Source organism: Cervus elaphus, chromosome 19, assembly GCF_910594005.1.
Source record: "Cervus elaphus chromosome 19, mCerEla1.1, whole genome shotgun sequence".
In the NCBI taxonomy this organism is placed as follows: domain Eukaryota; kingdom Metazoa; phylum Chordata; class Mammalia; order Artiodactyla; family Cervidae; genus Cervus; species Cervus elaphus.
The window spans coordinates 28833535-28856259 of record NC_057833.1 but is presented as its reverse complement, the minus strand read 5'-3'; the positions used below and the strand labels follow the sequence as shown (position 1 = coordinate 28856259).

Genomic DNA, 22725 nt, shown 5'->3' with positions numbered 1-22725 from the left:
AATGAGCCCTATCTGCTTCCCTTCCCTTGTAAAATTCTGCAGAATTTGGGAATACATGATTGTTGTGTTAATAATTGTACATATATATAAAATATATATATACATATATTATTTAGTATTTCTAATTTTAAACATTTAGTGTAAAAAATACATACAATGAAACATAAAACAATATACATTACTACCAGCCAATGCTAAATAAAATTACCAGATCATTGTGTCTTTTTTTCCAGTCATATATAGATATATTTTTTCAATACATATGATACAATAACAGGATTTGGATTATGTTGTATGTAAAAATTTTTAGTTACAGTTATTCTGTGATAATGTTTTTCTAAGTACATTTTAAATGTCTCTGTAAAATGTGATTTTTAAAATGCTAGTGTTACATTTTATTATCTGAATATACCATAATTTTTAAACCATTCTCAGATATGTGGACATATATGTGAATAAACCATATTCAAATGAAATGAATCTTAGCAGTTTCCATTTTATAGAAAGAACAATCTGATTTCAATATCTGAGAGATTTACAAATACTTTTGAAAACTGTTTAGAACCTTCAACGAACCAAAGATACTTTCAACTTCAAGAGAAAATGTTTGGTTGTAGAATGAAACTGGCTTGGGTCCAGTTAAATATTCTTTTAAGTTACTTAGAGTAAGTCAAGGTGTCACTTCCTCTATCCCAGTGGAGGAAATATAAAGTTATTAATGTCAAATTTTTTAAATTACATTTTAGTTTCAACTTGCAAAGTTCTTTTTTAAATTTTGTTTTCATGATAACCATAAGTATATGCTCATCAGAAGATATTTTATGCTCACTGTAATCATTCAATTACTTCATCAATCTAATGCAGACAGTACTTACCTTTCATGGTAATTTTATTCAGTATTTTTCAGTCCAGACACACTAATAACACATTTTTTTAAACAAATGAAATTGAAACAGGCAGTGAAAAGAGGCTAAATCTGATGAAATTTTTAAGTAAATGCTGACTTCGATATCCAATTTATTTAGTCAACAAGAGGGCAATTGACAGGCGAAAAGAAAAATAATGTTTTAATCAGATTCTAAATTCATAGCTTAGCTCTGTGACAGAAGATCCCAAATAGTGCAGAATGATACTTTTCCTTCTCTGAGCCTCTTACTGAAGAAGCATTAAAAGTTGCAACTGTTTACCTTCCTTGTAACCTTGTAAAATTGGCACAGTCCATACTTTTCTGCTAAAGGAACTAAACAACCAAGAGGTTAAAATCATAGTATAAAGAAAAATGACACCAAGCATAGCCAAGATAAATTTTATACTATCTGATGCCAGTCTTGGTGAAGAAAAAATGCTATTTTGATAACAAAGACACTGATGGTGTCAAAGGTCAACAACCGTAGCTAATAATGTTCCTCTAATAATGATGATAATAGCAATAGCACTCAAGACAAAAGATTATCATGAATGGGAAAGTTTGAGTTTCAAAATTCATCACCATCATTAATTAAGATGTGGGAGTTTACTCAAGCAGCACCTCAGAAGCAGCCCAAATATCTGACTGTGGCTGCTCCATCACAGCTCAGGCCCCAGAGCATGCCAAGAATCCATGTGGGGTCTACCTGCCTGTCGAGTGATTCCACAGCAGAGCAGGGGCAGCAGAAACTGAGGGCAAGGACTGACACTAAGAAAATGAAGGAACTTGCGCCCAAGCCTGTTGGAGTGGAGTCATGGAGGCCTGCACCAGCAGGACATTGGACCTCTGTCTGTGGCTGACATGAGCCCAGTAGTGGAGGTTCTTCAGCACTCCCTCATGGCGAAGCAAGGATCCTGGTGTGGGTAGAGGGAAATACACATACTCAAAGGGAGCAAAGCCAGCTCAGCTGACCCTCAGGACGTCTGCTCCTTGCCTGTGAGGTGGGTGACAGCAACTGAGTGGAGAGGAAGTCCTACCTCACACCCGGTGCCTCCTTTAGGCCATTTACCCCACCTGGTAGACTCCACCCACCAAGCTGAGAGCCGCCAGTGCATCCTGGGAAAGATGCGACTTGTCTCCACTTCTAATCCAGCTCTCCCACCGGGGGAAATGAACACAGCCCACACAGGGATGCTTCCATATAAGATCACCCTTTCAGGACTGCAGTAGGCAACTTTTCACCTACAGGCATAGAGGCACAGAAAATTAAACAAAACAAGAAGGCTATTGTCAATTGAAAGAGCAAGAGAAAAGCTCTGGAAAAAAAAGGTTGAATCAGAAATAATTTACCAGATAAATAATTCAAAGCATTGTTAATAAATAGGTTAACTAACTCAGGAAAAATAATGGATATACACACTGAACACTTTAATAAGGAAGTAGAAAATATGAAAAAGAGCCAATCAGAGATGTAGAATTCAATAACAAAAAACAAAACAAAACAAGTGGAATGAATAGCAGGCTAAGCAATATGGAAGAACACATAAGTGTCCCTGATCTTAGAGAAAAGCTTTTATGTTTATACTGTCTGTATTATATTAGTTAAGTGTGAGCTTGTCATATATGGCTTTTATTACAATGAGGTATGTTCATTTTAGGCTTCCCTGATGGCTCAGTTGGTAAAGAATTCACCTGCAATGCAGGAGACCTTGTTTTGATTCCTGGGTCGGTAAGATCCGCTGGAGAAGGGAAAGGCTACCCACTCCAGTGTTCTTGGGTTTCCCTGGTGGCTCAGATGGTAAAAAATCTGCCTGCAGTGTGGGAGACCTTGGTTTAAGCCCTGGGTTGGAAAGATCCCCTGGAGAAGGAAAAGGCTAGCCACTCCAATATTCTAACTTGGAGAATTCCAAGGATTGTATAGTACATGTGGTCGCAAAGAGTCAGACATGACTGAGCGACTTTCACTTTCACATGCTCATTTTATGCCAAAAACTCAGCAGTGGCCACAATATTGGAAAAGGTCAGTTTTCATTCCAATCCCTAAGAAAGGCAATGCCAAAGAATGTTCAAACTACTGCGCAGTTGCACTCATCTCACACGTTAGTAAAGTAATGCTCAAAATTCTCCAAGCCAAGCTTCAGCAACATGTGAACCATTAACTTCCAGATGTCCAAGCTGGTTTTAGAAAAGGCAGAGGAACCAGAGATCAAATTGCCAACATCCTGTGGATCATCGAAAAAGCACAAGAGTTCCAGAAAAACATCTATTTCTACTTTAATGACTATGCCAAAGCCTTTGACTGTGCAGATCACAAAAAACTGTGGAAAAATCTGAAAGAGATGGGAATACCAGACCACCTGATCTGCCTCTAAGAAATCTGTATGCAGGTCAGAAAGCAACAGTTAGAACTGGACATAGAACAACAGACTGGCTAAATAGGAAAATAAGTACATTAAGACTGTATTGTCACCGTACTTATTTAACTTATATGCAGAGTACATCATGAGAATGCTGGACTGGATGAAGCACAAGCTGGAAACAAGATTGCTGGGAGAAATATCAATAACCTCAGATATGCAGATGACACCACCCTTATGGCAGAAAGTGAAGAGGAACTAAAAAGCCTCTTGATGAAAGTGAAAGAGGAGAGTGAAAAAGTTGGTTTAAAGCTTAACATTCAGAAAACTAAGATCATGATATCTGGTCCCATCACTTCATGGGAAATATATGGAGAAGCAGTGGAAATAGTGGCAGACTTTATTTTGGGGGGCTCCAAAATCACTGCAGATGGTGATTGCAGCCATGAAATTAAAAGATGCTTACTCCTTAAAAAAAAGTTATGACCAACCTAGATAGCATATTAAAAAGCAGAGACATTACTTTGCCAACAAAGGTCTATCTAGTCAAGGCTATGGTTTTTCCAGTGGTCATGTATGGATGTGAGAGCTGGACAATAAAGAAAGCTGAGCACCAAAGAATTGATGCTTTTGACCTGTGGTGTTGGAGAAGACTCTTGAGAGTCCCTTGGACTGCAAGGAGATCCAACCTGTCCGTCCTAAGGAAATCAGTCCTATGTTCATTGGAAGGACTGGTGCTGAAGCTGAAACTCCAATACTTTGGCCACCTGATATGAAGAGTGGACTCATTTGAAAAGACTCTTATGCTGGGAAAGATTAAAGGTGCGAGGAGACGGGGATAACAGAAGATGAGATGGTTGTATGGCTTCACCAACTCAATGGACATGAGTTTGGGTAAACTCCAGGAGCTGGTGATGGAGAGGGAGGCCTGGCATGCTGCACTCCATGGGGTCACAAAGAGTCGGACACGACTGAGTGACTGAACTGAACTATTGAGAGTTTTTATCATAAAAGTATATCAAATCTTATTAAATATTTTTTCATCTATTCTGATATCATATTTTTAGACTTCATTTTCTTAATGTGATATAACATCTATTAATTTGCATATGTTAAAATATCTTCACATTCTGGGAATAAATTTCACTTGATCATGTTGTATAATCCTTTAATGGGCTTTTGAATTTAATTTGCTAATATTTTGTTGAGAATTTTTTATTCTATTTTAATTATCAATACTGATCTGTAGCTTTCTTCCCATTTGGGTGATGCTGGATGCTATGCTTCTAGGTTTAATAGGGTTGCTATCTCATCTTCTTGCCTGGGCCATAATCTGTGCTCAGCAGACAGGCAGGGCCATAGTCTGGACTTTGCTGCAATATGGTACCATAGTCTGGGGATTGAGGTTGTTCAGTGTCACTGTTTGAGCTCTCTGGCTAGGCAGGATCAGTGGCTATGTTCAACAGTTGGGCAGGGCTGCTGGCTTTGCTGTGCCTAAGCCGGGCTGTAGAATGGGTTTTGTGGCTAACTGAGGTTCTCTATTTAGATTTTTGGGTCTCCAGTGGCTGCTGTTTGATAGGAATGCTGACTTGCTTCCCTGCTCAGGTGGGCCAGAAGGTAGGTTCTGAGCCTGCCTGGCACCTCAGGCCACACTTCTTGGAGATGGGTGGATGGGGCAAGTGTGGAACTAGAAGATATGCTACATAGTTGGGCAAGGCTTCAAACTTGCCTTCTGGCCCAGGTGGGGTCATAGAATAGGCTCCATTGCCAGTGTGGCCTGTTGGCTTGATCCCACGTCAGGCATACCTGCCAACTGAGCTCCTTGGCCAGATGGAGCTACCAGTTAAACTCTAGAAATTGACAAAATTCTGGCTAGGATCTCTGCTTTGATGCTGCTAGTAGAAATGCAGTTGGCCAAGATCCAAGTGCCGGTTTCTCTGAGCCCTGTCTCCCCTCTTCTGTCTCAGTCTGATCTGCAGTTATCCAGCTCTCAGATTTCCCCAGTGAACTAACTCCAAGGTGCAAGACCCAGCAGGTCTTTTCCAGGAAGAATCCTGCAATAATGGGTAAGCTAGATGCATGTCTTGGGCTCTCTTTCTTCCACTGGAAAATACATAGGCTTGATGTGAGTTATTCCAGTCTGGGAGAGGACATTCAGAATGAAATTACACTTATTATACTTCTAATGTGGTCCTTCTCTGTCTCTTTGCTCCAAAAGAGGCTTCTGCTTCACCTCAGGTACTGGGATTTGCACAAAGGTGTGTTATCTGTGGATAATCGTTTGTTGGTCTTCCTGTGAGGGAGACTGAAGCCAGGAATTACCTATTTTGCCACCTTGATGACATCATTCCCCTTTGACTAAAATTTATTTCCTATCAATTTTCTTATTTCATATTCTTTCAACCAGATCTTGAAATAATAATTTGTTGTTCAGTTCAGTCACTCAGTTGTGTCTGACTCTTTGTGACCCCATGAACCTCAGCACGCCAGGTCTCCCTGTCCATCACCAACTCCCAGAGTTCACACAAACCCACGTCCATTGAGTCGGTGATGCCATCCAACCATCTCATCCTCTGTCGTCCCCTTCTTCTCCTGCCCTCAATCTTTCCCAGCATCAGGGTCTTTTCAAATGAGTCAGCTTAATAAACATTTAGGTTAATGGTTCTCAATTCCAGGACCAAGTAGTTGTATTTCTTTTACTCAAAGATCTCTCCCTTAAGTTAGTTATGCTTTATTTTTTTGTCTGTGGTTTTCCTTTTTTTTCTGGAAAATCTAAGGTTCTCAGCTCTAAATAGAACAGAGACTTTCTCTCAGGATCTAAAAGTAAGTTATAAAATCAACATTTTAGATAGTTTTGGAATCTTGACTTTAAAAGATTAATACTGTTTCTAGCACATCTAACCTCTCCTCCTACCTTTAGGAAAAATAAATAAATATGTACTCAAAGGAAAAAATGTGAAATGCGAAGTCTTTGATATATTTCTTAGCTGGTCTTTTTGGATGATAGAAGATTGTTTTAGCCCTACCTGTGTTATTTACATACCTATGACACATTGAGTGTGAGTGGAGAATATATCTTTTATGTATGAGCAGCATGGGTCAATATATGTGCAATGCTTGAATAATGTTCTCCCAAAACTCCTTTCTATCCAGAACCACAAAGTGCAATCTTATTTGAAAATAGGGTCTTTATAGATGTAGTTAAGTTTGGATGAAGCTACACTGGATTAGGTGGATCCTAAATCAAATGGCTGATCTCCTTATAAAAAAAGAGGAAAGGCACTCCGTCATAGACAAAAGCCATGTAAAGATGGAGGCAGAGAAGGAAACGATGCAGATACTAGTCAAATGTTGGCCAAGATTTTCAGAAGCTAGGAAGAAGGAGGAAAGGATCCTTACCTAAGGCCTTCAGTAGGGAGTTTGGTGTCTGTTGACACATTGATTTCCGACTTTCAGTTTCCAGAACTATGAAAGTAAAAATATCTGTTGTTTTTAGTCTCCGAGTTTGTAGTATTTCATAACAGCAGCCCTGGGGATCTAAGAGTGCGTTCTGTAACCTTTTGTCTGTCATGGATCGGAACCTATGGAGATTGCTCTTAATAACCTTCCCATCCAGACAAAAATAATGTTTTTTTTTTTTTACTTCTCAAGTTTACCCACTTAAGTAAGCTGAAATTTATTCAGAGTCAATAATATTTATAGTGTATTGCAATAAGTTATATTTCTTTACATATTCTTTCTAGAAAATAGTTACAACTTCTCCTTGACATGAGCTATATTACTTCCATATATCCAGAGGCAATCAATGAGTGTTTGAAGAAAAATAAGAGAAGTGGGGAGTAAAACAAGAAGGAAAAGGATAGAGGAGAAAGGCGAGGAAGGAAGGAAGAAGAAAGGAAAAATTTGAGAACTTTAATATTGCCACCATTTGACTTGAAGATTGTCAGAACTACTTGAAAACTTTAAGTTACATAGGAGGAAATCTCCCCACAAGCATTGAAATAGGATAAAGACCAGAAGTGAGGATAAATATTGAATTATATTAACAAGAGTAAATATTATTGACTCATCATGTGCAAGGTACTGTGTTAGGTATTGGTCATGAGTTATGCTTAAACCTTGCAGCAAACTCCTGAGGCAGCTACAGGTGTTGCTGTCATCAGGGCATCTAAATCCCAGATGTAGAAAATGGCAAGGTGGGCATTTAAGCCCAAGACAGCAGCAATTCACAGCCCTTTTCTCGACACTTCTATTACATCTCCAAACCTGTGCTAGGAAGGACACCATCCTTTGTTTCTATGGCCTTCTTACTTACTTTGTTCTATGGTCTCTTGATTTTGTTCTCCTTTGGTTCTCTCATGCCAGCTACTGGGCAGACTTTTCCACTGTAAAATTTTTTGCTCATTTTTCCACTTATTTATTTCTCATCCTCATTGCTAGCAAGACATGTCCCTCCTCATTAGAATCAAATGTGAATGAGAATTTTACTGTCTCCTGAGTCATTCATGTCTACAAACTCTCAAGCCTATTTCCTTTCCAATTCTGATCCTTGGAACTGAGAAAGACACTAATATTAAAACAATAGGGACAGCAAATGCCAAGCAATAGCAACGATATTACCATAAAAATGGTCCTCAAGCTTTTTACCTATCATGAATCTTTTGAAAAGGAATAATTCAACAAATTTGAGCATTAGAAGTCCTTTCTTTTCACACTTGGCTCTCTTTGTGAATTCTACAGCAAATTTATGTAACTCCAAAATATGTTTATTGCTAAATGGCAAATTCAAGCTGGAAAGTTAATTTTAAGCATATGCTAAAAGTCCCTATATTATTCTTTTGATGACACTTAAATTGCATATTGACCACATCATCTTGGGGGGGGGGCTGGGGAATGATACTGACAACTATATTCAGACTGAAACCATATTGGAACAACACACTCTTAGAGAGAAAAACGGCATAGTCTGTGAGCCAAAAAGAGAAATACAAAAATGTGCAGCCATTTTTAAAAAGAGATTAATTATATCCAACTTCATATATCTTAGCAAATTGTTTTTAAGCTATTATATAGTGGCTAAAGCTTAAACGGTGCAAGAGATACTGGCTTTAACTCAGAGTAGGCACCACTGTCTCTGAATGTGTTTTTTTAAGAACAATTTCAAATTTTCCATAAATAAGTACAAGATCGTTTTCATTTTGAAAATGACTGAACAGTCTAGAAACAGAGATACCACTTTTCATTGTGGTTAAACCCAAGTTGAGCAGTTTCCACAAAGTTTATAATAATCAGCCTTTCTTTTTAAGCATTTCTGTACAGTTAATCAGTACATCAGGAGAGATTTCATTTCTACTTAAAGTTTAGTTATGTAAATAAGCATAATGGACAGAGATCAGAGAGTTGTTAACTATCATATGAAAATTTTAAAGAGGAGTAAATTAGAAAAAAATGTTTATTGCTTATTTGCATTTTCTGAGGGAATATGCTGCAGTTTCTCTTGCCTCACTTATTATGAGGCTTAATAATTAGCTCCAGTGTAATTAACTGTTAAATCAAGAAAATAAAACCAGCTTTGCTGATGAGAAATTTAAGTAGTGCTGTACAAAACATCATTTCCTTAAATTATACAAATACTTGCTATCTTTCATTCATATTTTCAGTTATATGTATCCATTTTGGAGACATGACAGTTTAATAAATTAAGGATCTTAAAATATTAAGCATTAATGTTAATACTTCTATGGCATGGTATATTTTTGTTGTTAAAATTGTTTCTAGATAAAGCATTTTATTGATAAAATTTCAATGTTATATATTTTCCAAGGGCCCTTCCAAAACAGTGTATAATGACAAAATTAAAATGTGAGGTGATTTGTCTTCTAGATATTTTAAAAACAAGATACTGTCATCTATAATAGAAAGCAAAGTAAAAAAATCAAAGAAAAAGGAAAGAAATATGTCTTAGTTTCCTCCAAATGTAATTAGATACATTAAAATTAAAAATGTTTCATCAGAAGACACCATTAATATGTGAAAATAAAGAGTAGGAGAAGATTTATGTAAGGACATGGTAAGATGTACAAAGTACTTTATACTTGAACAGTTGAAGAATTCATTCAAGTCAACAAGGAAAAAATATGACACAGTTAAAATTAAAAGCACAGAATACTTGAATCGGCACTTCATACAAAAGGATACCCAAATGGTCAATAAACATTAAAAGATGTTCACTAGCTATCAGGGAAATGAAATTGAAAACCACAGAATCACAGACAGTTCCACCTATTGGTGAGTAACTGGAACACATATAAGGCTAGTAGAAATACGAACTGGGCAACACTTTAGAAAAATGACTGTCTCTCTCTACTGGAGTATACTAAATGACTTAGCAGTTCCACTCATATAACCAAAAGAAGTTCATTCACATATGTAAAAAATGATGTTTGAAACTGTCAATAGTATTATTCTTCATGATAGTCATAAATGTCTATCAAAATAAGAATAGGTAAATGTTTGGTTTTATTCAAACAATGAAATGCAAAACTATTGCTCCACATAAAGTATGGATGACTTTTACAAACATAGCATTGACTAAAAGAAGCTAGGCACAAAGAGAACATGTATGTATGTTAGTGAGACTGTTTCTTGATCCGGGGGCTAGTTACATAAGTGTGTTCATATCATGAAGTGTTACTGAGCTTATGATTTATATACTTTTCTGCGTGTAATTTATACTTCAATAAAAAAGCTAAAAGTGAAATAAAACATCAAGTAGCAAAATGGTATTTCAGGGAAAATAAACCTAGTAGAAAATTTCATTTTGGGTGGATATTAAGAAATATTAGAATTATCCATGATCATGAGGTCAAACCCACACATAAAGAAACACAATTTTTTGGTAGTCTTTAGTCTTTAGGCAATAAAGAGGCAGAATAACTTCATGGAAGGTCATAGCTTAAGAGTTAAACATACCTAGGAAAGAATCCTAATTTCAAAACTTTTTTTAGCAATATGATTTTAAGCAAGGAGGCATTTAGACATTAATGAATTGGTGATAATAATGCCTACCTTAAAAGATTTTGCTAAGGATTAGAGATAAGTTTAATTTATAGTTCTTGTCATACAATATTGCTCAATATATGGTATATTAAAAATAAAAACTTTATAGATATCACCTTTTATATATGCAAACCAAAGTCCAAGGATATGAATAAAAGATATGTTCAAGGATAAGAATAAACAAATGGAGTCACAGGAAAAGAAAGCTTAAAGAAATAAGGAAATAGAGGAATTTGTTATTAGACCACAATATCTTAGAAAATTCCCTTTGTATTTGTTAGAAAATTTCATCAATTTCAAGTGTGCATGAATTAGGAAGGAAAATCCTATAAATAATGATCTAGTAATTATCTTATTTATTTGCCTAATTTACTGCAAATATAAACATTTTTTGTTAAAGACTTAATTGGCAGGCCGTTTCTTTACTGCTAGCAGCACCTGGAAAGCCCAATAGTCTTTAAACCACAGAAGAAAAACTAGAATATCATTGAATGAGTTTTGTTGCCTCTTGCAATGTTTATCATTTTATATTATTAGAGTTTTAAAATGAAGTACCAAGAAACTCTTTATTTTACCCAAAGTTAGGAGAATATAAGCAGTGGTCCTTATAGAAACTTAGGCTGGGACATGAATGGACCCTGAAAATTCATGTGTAATATAAATCTATATAAAGCACATAAGCTTTTAAATAACAGAATACATATTTTAGAAGATGTTATTCATAATGGTAGCTAAGATGTATCATCTTCCCATAGTTTAAGTTGACTGAAATGGTTGTGAACAATATTAAAATTTAAAAGGATGTGATTGTCAAAAACTATGTCTTGTATATTAATAAAACAGAAAAACCTAATATTGTGACACTTATATCAATGATGACAGTTCTGTTATCTTAGTATAAAAGCAACTATAGAAAACATGTAAACAAACGGATGTCCCTATGTTCCAATACATTTTTTTATAGAAACAGGAGATGGAACATATTTAGCCCACAGACCATAGTTTTCTGAACCTTGCCTTAGGGCATTATGGTCATAGCTGAAGCTGGGTTGCTCCTACTTTTGGGGTATTTGCCAGTTGGAAGGATGGATAAAATGAGAATGGGAACTGTCCTATGGACCATTGCTAGAAGTAGCACATATCGCTTCTCCTCATATTGAACTGGAGGAAATCAGTCATATGTAGTTGCAGTGAAAGCTAAAACAATGTAATGTTGAGTAGATTTGTTCCTCCTGCAATTCTATTGGTGTGGAGAAAGTGGAATGAAATTTGGTGGGGTCCTAATAGCCTCTGTCACCCGAGGAAAGCCTAATTGCCTGAGTTCCAGTGTTAGCTTTGCACCCTACTGCTGTAATATTTATGTAACTTTTTTATATGCTTGTTCATAAACTGGGGTAAATAATAGAACCCACTCATAGATTTATGGTGAAGAGTAAATGTCACCACATTTAAAGAATTTTGAATGCTTTGAAACAATGCTTCAAATTACTGTCACTCAGTCGTGTCTGACTCTTTGCCACCCCATGGACCACAGCATGCCAGGCTTCCCTGTCCTTCACCAACTCCTGGAACTTGCTCAACCTCATGTCCGTCAAGTCAGTGATGCCATCCAACCTTCTCATCCTCTGTCCCTTTCTCCTCCTGCCTTCAGTCTTTCCCAGCTTCAGGGTCTTTTCCAGTGAGTCAGTTCTTCGGATCAGGTAGCCAAATTATGGGAGTTTCGGCTTCAGCATCGGTCCTTCCAATGAATATTCAGGACTGATTTCCTTTCGGGTTGACAGGTTGGATCTCCTTGCAGTCCAAGGGACTTTCAAGAGTCTTCTTTAGCACCACAGTTCAAAAGCATCAATTCTTTAGTGCTCAGCTTTCAGAAATACATTATATATATATATATATGTATATATATATGTATATATATGTATATGTATAAAGAAACTCTCACATCCATACCTGACTACTGGAAAAACCATAGCTTTGACTACATGGACCTTTTTCAGTAGAGTAATGCCTCTGCTTTTTAATATGCTGTCTAGGTTGGTCATAGCTTTTCTTCAAAGAAGAAAGTTTCTTTAAATTTCATGGCTGCAGTCACCACCTGCAGTGATTTTGGAGCCCAAGAAAATAAAGTCTGTCACTGTTTCCATTGTTTTCTCATCTATTTGCCATGAAGTGATTGTTACATCACTAGAGATAATATTAATTTCTATTTAATAGATTGATAAACAGAGGTTCAATTTTGAGTACTTTGTTTAATATCACATATCTAATAGATGGCAGACCAAAAATGAAACCAGATCTTTCTGATTGCATACTTTCGCTACACCAAACAATGAGCACAGAAAAAGGACACCAATGAAACAAGAATGTTTGCAATTTTTAAAAGATAGGTGGTGTTATAGCATATTTGCGTGTTGACTGGGTTGACCTATTAGGAAGGTAAATAATAATGGCAACGGAGTAGAGAAAGGTAATTCCAGAGGAATTCCTTCTTGAATTGGCGAGTAGGTTGTGATTAAGTCCATAAGCACATCTTGACCATAGATAGACATGCAAATATGTATGTATGTATGTGTGTATATATATATATATACATCTTGACCATAGATAGACATGCAAATATGTATATATATATATATATATATATATATGTATGTATGTGTGTGTGTGTGTGTGTGTATATATATATATATATATTATATATATGGTTGCAAGCAGGAGAAAGTACGTGAATTTTAGATGTAGGAAGGTTAATAGGGTGTGGTGTCTGGTGGTGGTAGCATAAAAAAGTTCCCTTCTAGTAGCTTTTACTTTTATCTAGCTTTTTTAGAAGTACAACTGACAAAATTGTAAGATCTTTAAAGTGTACAACTTGATTATTTCATCATGAAAGAATTCACTCCATTAAGTTATCTATTATTTCTTATTTATTTTGGTAAAAACATTTAAGTTCTACTCTCAGGAAATTTCAATTATATGAGTATTATTAATTATGGGCTTCCATTACAGCTCAGCTGGTAAAGAATCTGCCTGCCATGCTGGAGACCTGGGTTTGATCCCTGGATTGGGTAGATCCCCTGGAGAAGGGAAAGGCTAGTCACTCAAGTATTCTGGCCTGGAGAATTCCATGGACTACAGTCCATGGGGTCACAAAGACTCAGACACCACTGAGTGACTTTCACAGGCACAGACACACCTACATTATCAATTATAGTCACCATGTTATGCATTAGATCCTCAAGGCCTTATTCATCTTATAACTGAAAGTTTGTGCCTTTTCACCAACCTCTTTATATTTCCCTTATCCCTCATTCCCTGGCAATTGCTTTTCTTGTTAAGTCACAAAGTCGTGTCTGACTCTTTTGTGACTTGTCTGCCAGGCTACTCTGTCCATGGCATTTCCCAAGCAAGAATACTGGAATGAGTTGCCATTTCCTTTTCCAGGGGGTCTTCCAGACCCAGGGATTGAACCCATGTCTACTGCAATGGCTGGCGGCTTCTCTACTACTGAAAACACCCTGTGTGTGTGTGTGTGTGTGTGTGTGTGTGTGTTTAATATTCCATGTGTAACTGATACCATGGCATACTTGTCTTTCTCTGTATGGCCTTTTTACACAATGTAATGCCTTCCAGTTTTATTCATGTTGTTGCAATTATAGAATTCCTTCTTGTTTTAGAGTTGAGTGTATTCCCCTGTGTGTGTTTGTGTGGGAGTGATACAGTGTTCCTTTAACCATTTATTCATTGATAGATACATGCATGCATGCTCAGTCGCTTCAGTCATGTCTGACACTTTGTGACCTCATGAACTGTAGCCTGTCAGGCTCCTCTATTCATGGGGATTCTTCAGGCAAGAATGCTGGGGTGGGTTACCATTCCTCTCTGCAGAGGATCTTCCTGACCCAGGGACGGAACCCGGGTCTCCTGCATGGCAGATGGATTCTTTACCACTGAGCCATCTGCTGCTGCTGCTGCTAAGTCACTTCTGTTGTGTCCAACTCTGTGCAACCCCATATACGGCAGCCCACCAGGCTCCCCCATCCCTGGGATTCTCCAGGCAAGAACAATGGAGTGGGTTGCCATTTCCTTCTCCAATGCATGAAAGTGAGAAGTGAAAGTGAAGTTGCTCAGTCGTGTCCGACTCTTAGCGACCCCATGGACTCCAGCCTACCAGGCTCCTCCGTCCATGGGATTTTCCAGGCAAGAGCACTGGAGTGGGGTGCCATTGCCTTCTCCAACTGAGCCACCTGGGAAGCCCTTATTCATTGATGGACACCTAGTTTTTTTCCATACCTGGGCTATTGTGAATAATGCTACTATAAACGTGGGGGTACAGATTTCTCTTCAAGATAATGATTTTATTTCCTTTGGCTATGTACCCAGAAGTAGATTTAATTAATCATATGTTGGTTCTATTTTAATTTATTGAGGAAGCCTCATACTATTTTTCATATTGCTGTACCCATTTACATTCCCACCAACAGTGTACAAGGGTTCCTTTTCATTTGCTTGCCAACATTTGTTATCTCTTTTTTTGTTTTGATAATAGACATTGTAACAGATATGAAATAATATGTTGCTCTGGTTTTGATTTTTGTTTCCTTGATAATTAGTAAAATTAAGCATTTCCCATTACCTTTTGGTCATTTGTATGTCTTCATAGGAAAAATGCCATATTTAGATCCTTTGCCATTTATTTCATTGATTAGTTTTTTGCTATTGAGTTGCATGAGATCCTTGTATATTTAAAAATGTTAACTCCTTATCAGATATATGGTTGCAAATATTACCTCTCATTCTGTAGGTTGCATTTTAATTCCATTAATCATCTTCTTTGCTATGAAGAAGCTTTTTAGTTTGTTGAAGTCCCACTTGTTTATTTTCTCCTTTTTATTTTCTCCTTTTCTGCTTTCATTTCTGGTGGCAAATTCAAAAATTCATCGCTAAAACTAAAGTCAAGGAGATTATTTACTATATTTTTTACTAGGAATTTTTCAGTTTCAGAGCTTTCATTCAAGTCTTTATTCCAATTTGAGTTGCTTTTTTAATATGGTGTATGATAGGGTATAATACATTTTTTTACATGTATGTATCCAGTTTTCCCCAACATTGTCTATTGAAGAGACTGTTCTATCCTGATTTTATGTTCTTAGCTCCTTTTTCAGAAATTATTGATTATATATGCATGAATTTATTTCTGGGCTCTCTATTATGTTACATTGATCTATACATCTGTTTTTAGGCCAATGTCTTAATCTTTTGCTTTGTTTTGATTTTTTTGTTGTTGCTGTTGTTGTTGTTATTGTTTGTGTACATTTTTCCTGCCTTTACTTACTGTTTCATTTACTATAGCTTTTAGCAGAGTTTGAAATCAGAAAGTTCGATGCCTTCAAATTTGTTCCTCTTTCTCAAGATTGTTTTGGCTATTTGGAAATTTTGTGGTGACATGAAATTTTAGGATTTCTTCATATTCCTATGAGAAATGTCCTTGGAGTTTTTGTAGAAATTGCATTGAATCTGTAGATTGCTTCAGTTAGGATGGACATTTTAAAAATAGTAATTCTCCTAATCCATGAACACAATATCTTTTCCTTTGTTTCTTCAATTTATTTCATCAGTATTTGATAGTTTTCAGTATGCATATCTTTCACTTCCTTGGTTAGATTGTTTCCTAACTATTTTATTCTCTTTGATGTTATTGTAAATGAGAATGTTTTTCTTAATTTTGCTTTTTGATAATTTGTTGTTTTGCATGTTGATTTTATGTCCTACAATTTATTGAAATTGTTTATTAGTTCTAAGATTTTTGGTGGTATCTTTAGGGTTTTTGTATATAAGATTATGTCATCTGCAGATAGAGAAAATTTGTCTTCTTCCTTTCTGATTTGAATGCCTTTTTTTTTTTTCTTTACCTATACTAATTGTTCTGGATAAGATTTCCAGTACTATGCCAAGTAAAAGTGATGAGAGTAGGCATACTTGTCTTTGGTCCTAACCTTAGAAGGAAAGGCTTCAGCTTTTCACCATTTAATATTATGTTAACTGTGGGCTTATCATATGTTGCCTCTGTTATATTTAGATACATTCTATCTAAACTCAGTTCTGTGAGAGTTTTTATTATGAAAGGATATTTTATTTTATAAAATGCTTTTTCTATATGTATTCAAATGATCCTATGATTTTTTTTTTGTTTTATTTGTTAATGTGGTATACCACATTTTTTGATTTGCTGATATTGAATTATCCTTGCATCCCTGGAATATATTACAAAATCATTTTGTAGACATTTACTTGCTTAGCACACCAGGTAACAGGGTCATAATGAGGAGAATGGAGCATTGTTAAAGGCATGAGAAAATGGTATTAAAGATTTTCTCTGAGGGCAGAAGTATATTTAGACAACAACAACAAAAAAAATGTAGATAGAATCTAGGCTGCATTAAGTGCCAAGTAATTGGTCTATTTTTAAAGAACATAGCATCAATATAATTTTGAATTTTTCCCCACCCAAGTCAACTGCCAAAATGCAAATATAAGAGAGAGAGATAATTGATTAACAAGGTTTGCGGTTTCACTAAGTGGTTATCAGGAGACAGGATCATATAGAGCTAGAGTTCATGCAAAATAAATTAGTCTAAAAATGGGCCACAGAAACAATGCTGAGTAGTAAGGGATTGGAGGCTATAGAAGAGTGATAAATAGTAACAAGCTAGTAGAATCAAATGAAATTTTATTTAGGGTATAGTGAGGGCAAAGGATTGTACTACTTGGGGAAGAAGAGCTAGTAAACGGGAAAGATAAAGAGTTGTATTCAGATGAGATGTTGAAAGTGAGATGGTGGGAGAGGTCTGTTGACAGTAATTGTGGTATCTGTGCTTGCGGCAGCGAGGATTGAGGAAGCGTGGCGGATAAGATCAGAGGGAGAGGGCATCCAGAAAGCAGGAGGAGCTCAAACACTACTGGGATAGGTAACATGGATATTGAAATTGCTAATAGTTAGAGAGGTGTTGAAGAGAATAACAGTAGATAGGTGCTAAAATATTCAAGGAATTAGAAGCAGTGATCAGTCGACTTGATGATTGCAACAAGGAAGGACTGAAGCTATAGATCTCTGGTAATGACTGTACTGTAATTGTATCTGTGTGTCTTGTGTTTTCTTTTCTTCTTTTGTCAAGTATTAAGTGAATAAAAATCATTTAGTATGAATAGCAATGATTTTCATAATTGAAAACAACAGACAGGAAGGTCTGTGGAGTTCATTTCCTATAGTTCAAAAAAAGTCACAATAGAAGCAATTAAGTTTATATAGTGAGAGGACACATTTGAAATAAAGCTAACGAATTGACCTTCATTTAAGAAATGTTTTGATAATTGCACTTAAATGGCTTAAAAATGCACTGGTCTCAGCTATATGTTAGTGACTGAGAGCAGCATGCAATTCCTAAAGATGTGCAGAAGTAAAAACAAATGTAACTTGTGAAAAAGTCACATTATATACAAACACATTGGCAATGGACTTTGCATGTGCAAACTTTAGTTCTGTATAACTATAGATAAGAAATCTACAACATTTAATATTTATGAAATTCAATGCAAATCCAACTAACACAACGATATAAACATTAAACAACAGTATACAAGGAATAAATTTGGTTGTCCGCAAAACATATAAGAGTTAGAAAATATTAAGGTACCATTTGGAGAGAATGATTCTGATTTTAAATCATGTTTAGTGTTTCAGCACACTAAAGGCTGTATATAAAGGCCTAAGCACACTTAGGCTCTGTATATATATCACTAAAACATTAGGTTATTTTAATTGACCAAGAACTAGATTGACTACATTTTAAACTGAATTTCTAAATTTACTTAGTTACAGACTTCACAAAACCGTAAAATGGAAAAAGGATTATTATTTCTACCTCTGTATGCTTAAGGAGCAGAAAGGCTTAGGAAATCATGTTAATATAATAAAGCGAGCAGAAGCAACAAGTCTGAGGATCCTTGATATTTAATGTCATGAAAAGACAGAAAAATAAGGAGTAAGACCTTGAGGCTCAGGTCAGGAGCACAGGAAAGCCCAATGATATAACTAAGGCAAAGTGGGATTTTTAATGCCAGCCACATAAATTGGTGTGTAGCAATGGCCAGAATGGATTTCATAAAGTCAAAGGAAATAAGGGGTCCAGCTTTACTGTTTTGATATGTACCAGGAAACTGAGGAGGCATGTATTGCTAAAAGTTAATAATATTTTATTAAACTGAGGACACTTTAGGACTTAGGTATTAAGAAAGTCTATCCTTTACATATATGGCTTTTCTTCTAAACCATTGCTGGCTTTCTGATGTTTATGAGAGGGTTAGCCACTCTTTCAAGGCTTGCTTATTTTAACAAGGAAAGAGTAATAGCAATTAAGAGGAAAGTGACTGAGCCCTTTTACCTTGATCAATATTTTTTTAAAGAGCCTTATTGAGATATAACACTGAGCCATTATTCAACCATTTAAAACATGTGAAGTGAAGTGAAAATTGCTCAGTTGTGTCCCACTCTTTGTGATCCCATGAACTAAACAGTCCATGGAATTCTCCAGGCCAGAATACTGGAGCGGGTAGCCTTTACCTTCTCCTGGGGATCTTCCCAACCCAGGGATTGAACCATGGTCTCCTGCACTGCAGGCAGATTCTTTACCAACTGAGTTATCCAGGGAGTGGTTTTTAGTATATTCACAGAGGTGTTCAGTGATTTTAGATTTATTTGAGTCATCTCCAAAACAAACCAGGTACTCACTAGCAGTCTATCACCATTCTTCCCATCCTCAGCTCATCAACCACCAATCTACTTTCTATCTATATAGATTTTCTTATTCTGGTCACTTTATAGAAATATGGTTGAAAAAGTTCTCTTCTATTTCAAGTGTGCCAAGTTTTCCTCTTTCTATAAAAGGCATTAGTTTATCACATGCTTTCTAGGTATCTACTGATATGATCATGTTGTTGTTCTTTATTTCTGTTAACCAAAATTTTCAGAAATGAAGATCTAATTGAGATAAAGAGGCATTTACTTAGGATTTGTTAGTACTGCAGCCTCAGAGACACAGATTCAAGAAGCACATAAATTGTGTCATGTGGGAAAGCGTGAATGTGTCAGTTGCTCAGTTGTGTCCAACTCTTTGCAACCCCATGGACTGTAGCCAGCCGGGCTCCTCTGTTCATGGAATTCTCCAGGCAAGAATATTGGAGTCGGTAGCCATTCCTTCTCCAGGGATCTTCCCAACCTAGGGATCAAACCCAGGTCTCCCACATTTCAGACAGATTCTTTACCATCTGAGCCACCAGGTGTCAGACTACAAAATAGAGGAAGCTTATAAAGACAAAGCCTGCAAAGCCACAGTTAGTTACATAAAGTCTTTGCCAGGAATTATGATTGCAACCGGCATGAAGTAAGGGTGCTTATTAAATAGAGGATGGTTTAAGGTCTAAAAACTTATGTAGATGCAGTGGAGGGTGGGAAGGGTAACTCTGAGACCACAAGGTTGCAGCTAGGAGATGTTGTTCTAAATGACTGGTGATGTCTTTGGGAGGTCATTGTTTGATGCAGTTCAGAAAATTCACATTCTTAGTGGTGCAGAAACATTTCTGAGACCAGATGTTCAATGGCCACCCGATGACGTTTTGTATGCCTAATTATGATTACTCCATTGTAGTTTTGAATTTGTCATCATTCCATTTCTATGGCATTTTGCATTAATGGATTTTTGGATGTTAAAAACAGCCTTGCACTCCTGAGCTAAGCCCTACTTGGTTATGGCATATAATTCTTTTTAATATGCTTATAGATTTGGATTCCTACTATTTATTGAGGATTTTTTATCCATCATCATAAGAGATATTGGTTTGTAGTTTTGTTTTCTTTGATTTTGGAATCAGGTTAATGCAGGCCTTATAGAGTAAGTTGGAAAATATTTTCTCTTCTATTTTTGGGAAAGAAGTGGTGAAGGATTTGTGTTTATTCTTTAACTTTTTGGTAAAAGTCCTAAGTGAAGCCACCTGAGTCTGAATTTTTCTTAGTGAGAATTTTTAAATTATGAATTCAATCTCTTTTCATTTTATGTATTTATTCTTTGGTTTTTTCCCTCTAGTGTCAATGCTTTTGTTTTTGTTTTTTTTTTTTTTTTTTTAATTTTTCCTCTATAGTAACTTTTAGTAAATTTGCATTTTTCTAGGAATTTATCCCCTTCATCTAAGCGGCCTAATTTTTTGGTAAACAAATGTTCATAGTGTTGCCTTGTAAAGTTTGTTCATTTTTGTAAGTTTGGTAGTGACTTTCCCTCTTTCATTCCTTATTTCACTAATTGACCACCCACCTTCTCATTGTTGCTAAAGATTTGTGAATTTTTTTTAGTTTTTACAAAGAGACAACTTTTGGCTTTATTTTTCTCAATTTTTTTTTTCTATTATCTACACATTTCTGTTCCATTTATTAGTATTTCCTTTGTTTTTTTTAAAAATAAGATATTGAAGTCTTCAACTTGCTGTTGTTAAATTATCTATGGTGGTTTAGTGCCTAAGTCGTGTCCAACTCTTGTAACCCCATGGACTGTAGCCCGCCAGGCTCCTCCATCCATGGGATCTCCCAGGCAAGAATACTGGAGTGGGTTGCCATTTCCTTCTCCAGGGGATCTTCCTGACTCAGGGATCATACCTGCATCTCCTGCATTGCAGGCATATTCTTTACCACTGAGCCACTCGGGAAGCCAAATTATCTATATTTCCTACAGTTTCTTTAGTTTTTCATTCATATAGTCTTATTATATGCACACACATGTATAACTGATAGATCTTCATGATACACTGATTATTTTATCATTATAAAATTCACCTCATTATTTCTAATAGCACTTTCTCTGTTACAGTCTTTTATGTGATATTAGTCACCCCACCTGTTTAATCATCATTAGTCATATGGTACAATCAATTTTTCTATTGTTTATCTTCAACCTATTTCTTTAAAATGTCTCTCATAGACAACATCAATTTGGATCTTATTTCTTTTTTAGTGTAATAACTTTGACAATCTCTGCTTTTTGATTTATATAATCCATTCATATTTAATATTATTAATATGTTTATATATGTCTATCATTTTGATTTTTGTCCTTTATGTCTCCTATCATTTTTTGTATTTCTATTCCTTCTTTACTACCTTCTTTCACATGATAATATGTTCTAGTGTAATTGTTAACTCATTTAATGATTTTTAAAATTTTGTTACTCTTTTTTATTTTGATGAACATTTTAAAGAAGCTTTTTATATTTATAGAAAAGAATGTAAAGATAGTATAGAGTTCCCAAATACTCCACCCCCGCTTTTTATATTATTAGTATCTTACATTAGTATGGTACATTTGTCAAAATTAGTGAACCAAGTGTGATGCATTATTGGTAACTAAGTACATACTTTATTAAAGTTTCCTTAGTTTTTACCTAATTTTTCTGCTGTTCCAGGACCCCATCAAGAATGTAACATTATATTTCTCATATATTCTAGGTTACTCTTTGTTTTCACAATTTCTCAGACTTTCCTTATTTTTGATGACCTGGACAAATTGAAGATTATTTGACATTTTGTAAAATGTTCTTCTAGTGGAAACTGTCTGATTATTATTATTAAATTGTGTTCCTGTGATTTTGAAAGGAAGATGAGAGAAGTAGTACATAGTTTTCATCCCATCATATCAAAGATCCATACTATCAACATTGCTTATCACTCTTGGTGTTGACCTTCATCATCTTGCTGAGGTTGTCAGGTTTTTCTACTGTAAAGTTACTCTTTTTTTGTCTTTCTGTACTTTACTTCTTGAAATGAGGTTATCATGTGCAGCTCACATTTAAATGGGAGTATTGCTCCATATCCTTGAGGTCAAAGTATTTGCATAAATTATTTGGAATTTTTCTACATGGAATATTTGTCTCTTCTTTGCCATTTATTTATTTATTAAATAGTTTATCAGGATGGACTCATGAATATTTATATATACTTTGTTATAATCCTGTACTACTTTTGTTATTCAAAGTGTTTCATCCTTGGCCTTTGGGAGTTCTTTAGTTAACTGTTGTGTCCCCTTGACAAATTCCATCATTGTAGGGGTTGTTGATAGTGGTGACAGCAGTAATAGTTTAAATACTCTCTTACTTTATGACCTTGCGATGTATTGCAGGATAATCTGCATATCTCCTTTCTCAGTCCTAAAATAAACTATTACTCCAAGGAACCATAGTGCCTTTTATTTAAAAGTAGTATTAGAGATCATGACTTGCTTGCCAGGAGGACTCAATGCTACTAGGGTATTATGCTTTCTAGGCACTCACAGTTGACAAAGAAATGTATGTTTTTGTACTAATTTG

General features: G+C 35.7%; 1 pseudogene; it reads left to right on the top strand.

The window, feature by feature from the left end:
* The first annotated feature begins 1768 nt into the window (after nucleotides 1-1768).
* Nucleotides 1769-22725, top strand: part of LOC122675204 — a 42271-nt pseudogene continuing 21314 nt past the window's right edge.